At 46.7% G+C, this 4,575-nt stretch overlaps 1 long non-coding RNA gene across 1 annotated transcript in view; it reads right to left on the reverse strand.

Annotated features, from left to right (window-relative positions):
• LOC111818080 overlaps nt 1-574 on the reverse strand; it is a 4,177-nt gene extending 3,603 nt beyond the window's left edge. Inside the window, exon 1 of the long non-coding RNA XR_002822157.1 lies at nt 548-574. This is a non-coding gene — a long non-coding RNA (uncharacterized LOC111818080). The remainder of the gene's footprint in view (nt 1-547) is intronic.
• Nucleotides 575-4,575: the final 4,001 nt, after the last annotated feature.

Genomic DNA, 4,575 nt, shown 5'->3' on the forward strand with positions numbered 1-4,575 from the left:
CCCTACCTCTTCCCTCCCTTTCCCTCTCTTCTTTCCCTCTCCTCTCCTCCTACCCCTCCCCTTTGCCCCTTCCTTTCCCCTCTCCCTTCCCCCTCTCTGGGCACAGCTTGGGCAGTGCTCCTATCTGCTGGCTCAGTTCTGCTGGCGTGGTCCTCTGCAGTCAGAACCAAGGCGACTGCTTTGTGCTCCCCCAGCACTCTCAGCATTCCCCAAACGCTGTTCCTCTTGGCTCAGCAAAATGCCTCCCTGGCAGGCTGCTAACAGTCCCTGGCTCACTGCAGTCTTGCATTTCAGGAACTCAAAGGGAAGCAGTTCCATTTCCCAAGGCCACTAGAGTTGCCCACTCCTGGGCTCTAGGTAAAGGGATGTAGCTCCGGATTGAGCTGCTTGTGAAGATCCCAGATGGAGCAGCATCTTCCCTTTGTCACTTAGTGATTTATTCTGCGCCTCTAGGCTTCAAAAGATGGAGAAGCAGATCCCTGAGGCCCTTTCTCGTGGAGTTTCTGTGAGAGGAACTTTGGATTAAAACCCGGATCCTGGTCAGCACCTGGCTGCCAGCTGTGTCAGTCAGCCCACTTGTGTAACCCTGACCCTACATGGCTCTACTCTAAGTCACGTGGCCCTGCCACACCCCTTTACCCCGCAGTCACAGCTGATAGGACAAGGATGGGCATGTGATATAAGAGCAGCCAATCCCGAGGCTGCTCGCAAGCCACGCCTGTGGTGCAATAGAGAGGAGGAGCCAAGCTAGTGCTCCCGCAGGGCGTTATGCACGGTACAGGAAATGACCTTTGCCGGCACATGCACATTTCATCTTAATGTGTGTCAGGAAAATGCTGGCTTCGCATTCACAGAACTGATTAAAAATGTTTCCTTCATGATGCGTTAAATTTTACAAGGAATTGATTTGTTTCATGTATTACGTAAAGTATAGCTCAGCTGGTAGAAATAGATGGCACACAGAGCGTGGGTGGCAGGCGAATGCCTTACACATGACACAGCCTCAAGTCCCCGGTTCCTGTCTTATAAATAGGAACCCAGAAAATGAAAGTCTAGGGGAGCTGGAGCTAAGGGACTCCCACGGGGTGGAGTTGGAGCCACAGCGAGCGAGCGAAAACCATGCTCAGGTGACATCTGCTAAGAAGAAGCAGTGAAGAGGGTGGGAAACCTGGCTGGGAGAGAGGGAGGACACTTGCGAAAAGGTACAGAAAGGAAGGGAGGGTGAGAATGGGAGGGAGGGCGCGAGGGAGGGAGGGGTAACAGTGGAGACAAAAGGAGAGATTGGAGTGAAAGTGCCCTGAGCTGCCCTCTCCCGGGAATTTCCTGGCTCTACCTCCACCCCACATGTCCTTACAGTGAGTCCTGGTTTTGTTGCCCCCGAGGTACCATGAGTGGGTTTCTCTTGCTCAGAGAAGGCCTCACGAACTGGCCGGCTATGGCAGAGGACCCGCGTTTGGAAGATTCCTGGGCACTGGCTCACGCATGGATGCTTACGAGGGCAGACGGTGCAGTGGAGGGCCATCGGAGGCACTTATCAAAGTCACAGGCTAGGGACAGACTCAAAGAGCCCCTCACAAGCTAGGACACCAAGTTCCAGCAGCTTTGGCCAATTTCTAGAGTGGTTCTTGAGACTTTATGGCATTTATTGATCAAAAGCCTCATTGACAAGCGCGTGAGGCCCCTTTCTGTGTAAATTACAGGTACCCCTCTCTAGAACTTCACTATTTAGAAGCCAATTAAAGAACCAGTTGTTGTATAATTTAAATTTCGCTAATGGGTATTTACTCTCTGCACCCGATTATTACCAATCAATATAACAGTTACCACTTAATGGGTGAAAATTGCAATTGTGGTGCCCCAGATCGGCATGGGGCGCTGTGGCTAATTGGGACAGAACTTAATGCAGAAGCATAATGAAAATGTAAATTCCCACACATTAATCAAACAATTATTTCTATAACTACAAGACAGCTGATGCTAAACCTAATTAGGAAATAAACAAAGTTAATCAGTGAGCAGACAACATTAGCTAATCATATATGTGTCGCAAGAAAAGAAATATTAGGCAATGACTCATTAAAACATCCCAAACCCCCATCATTCTATGGTGCCTAGTAATACAGTCTCCCAGCTTCAAAGAAGCAATATACAAAGTTCTATTAAAGCACTTTTTCTGCTTTAGGGTCTAGGAGGCACAAGAGGATGAAGAAATATATTACTATGATAATAAATAATTGCGTAGCTTTAACATGACAGACCCGAGAACTGGAAATAATATTTATGCGACACGGTGGACATCATTCAGCACACTCTGAGCTTAATTATCAGGGGTTAGTTCTTTTCAAGTGAGAGAGAGGGTAAAAAGAAGTTAATTCCAAAGCAGACATAAAAACTGTAAGAAAATACAAAGCGAAGCCAATTGTGTTTCTCTCTCCACTGCACATTCTTAGCTCCTTGTCAAAACTGCTTCCCAGTACAATGTTGGACTCAAGCGTGCATGCGTCTTCTCGACTTGGCTCAGTTGCTGATTGGTTTCTGGAGTTTTACCGTCCTTGAAGGCTCTGTAAAGCTCAACCTGACCTTCACAGAGATCTGATGATGGTGCAGATTTCCGCCCAGCTTTCCAAAAGGAACTTTCTTTTCTCCTCCTGGAAACAGGAAGTGCATCAAATGAAGCAATTTGAGATGGCTCTGGGAGAAGAATATCCACTAGGAAAACTAACCTGGGCGATACATAGATTTAGCTAAGATAACCCGCACAGGAGAATGCAGCGATAAGAAGAACGCACACACAGCCATTAGTGGTGGCTTGTACCAGTACTTGACGTGCCTCAAGTTGTTGAACTCATAACAGTGCCGTGAGGTAGGTACCAAATGATGATTCTCTTTTGTATAATGAGGCAACCAAGGCACATAGAATTGGAAAGACTTAGCACACAACTCGTCTGTGGTAGAGCCAAAGATTCACACCAGTATAGGCAGGCACTAGAATCTGTGGTGCAGTTTAGGCTGGGTTTGGGTTCTTTTGGATGCTTCGTTTGGGCCCAAGCCCCTTGTGCTTCCCAACTGTATCATCCATCAGGTGGTGGCATTGTTAAATTATTTTTCAGTCAGTAATATTTCTCAGGATATATGTTTTAAAAGAAACCAAAGGCTCCATCATATGCATCCCCCTTGTCACCAATATACCCGACTCCCCTCCCCCGAGGCCCCCAGTGGTTCTGTGTAAACCCAGACACAAACCCTTGCATTGTCTTAGTTTGCATTACCTCAAAAGCAGACTTTAGGGTAAATATTCAGTGGCAAGTCGCTTATTTGGGAGCTTTTCCCAGGAGCCTTGCTCCCCAGAGCAGAGGAGTGAGATGGGGAAGGCAGGAAATCCAAGCAAGTGTGGTGAATGAGCAGAAGGCTGCTGTGGAAACCCAGGTCTTCTGGAAGGTCACACCCAGCATGCTTGCTGTGTCTTTCCGTTCTCCCCATGGAGGGGAGAGAGAGAGTATTTATGCTCCAGAGCTGTGTCAAGGGTATTCATACTCTGTGTGTTTCTGAAACACGTAAAACTAAAACTTAGACTGAGACTGTATTAATGGCCTTTGGTACCAAATACCATGTACACAAGTTTTGTTTTTGCTTTGGAGCACAGATAGTAAAATAATATACACGTAGTTATGTATCGTCCTTCAGTCTAGCAAGGAGTCTTAGCAATCTTTCCGTGTCAGTACATAGAACTATGTGATACTTCTGTGCGCCTAATCAGGCCTCTATTTACGGTTATTTATATTCCATTGAATACATCCGTGCATATATTCACCTCTCAACACACTCAATGCTGTTGCTGTGCCAAGCATCACAAAGCATATAGAAAAAGAAGAAAGACAAGGTGGGTACCACCACAAAGCAGATACACGCACCTGTTGATGTACATTTTAAATGGGTCCAATTGCTATGCAGGGCATCTTGGCAAAATCCTCAGCACAAATTCCTCTGACCTTCTAAAAGGTTAACCTACAGATACTCTCATCCATGTGCAAAATAATTCATGCTCAAGGCTACTCATTTCATCATTGTTCATAATAGCAAACGGTTTGAAAAATCACTCAAATGACCATAAATAGAATCCACTGAATACATGCAGTGGATAGATAGGTGGATGGTGAATAGATTAGCGTGCAGATCATTGGTAAGTTGTTGGAGGCCATTAACCAGTATCCATTCTATTCCCCTGCTGAGTTAAGTTTATGGTCCTTCTCACCCCGCCTGTTTCCCATAAGTCTCCTGCCATGCCCAGGGTGGAACTTCCTGTTATAGTGCCGTTGCCTAGTTACTCGCGCCTTTTTACCCGCTGAGGTCATTTCCCTATGCCTCCTCTATATAAACCCAGCACCTCCCCTAAATAAACGGGACTTGATCAGAATCCTGTCTTGTCCTCATTTCTTGCGTCTCCCGTCCTTTGTCCCCTCTTCAATTCCCCGCTCCTCCCGCAGGTGACCTTCGTTGACTGACCCCCCCTGGTTTGGGACAGTAAGTGGTAAAATGGATGGATGGATAAGTGGATGGGTAGATGGATGGTCCTCA

The sequence above is a fragment of the Octodon degus genome, unplaced genomic scaffold, assembly GCF_000260255.1.
Source record: "Octodon degus isolate 3935 unplaced genomic scaffold, OctDeg1.0 scaffold00079, whole genome shotgun sequence".
In the NCBI taxonomy this organism is placed as follows: domain Eukaryota; kingdom Metazoa; phylum Chordata; class Mammalia; order Rodentia; family Octodontidae; genus Octodon; species Octodon degus.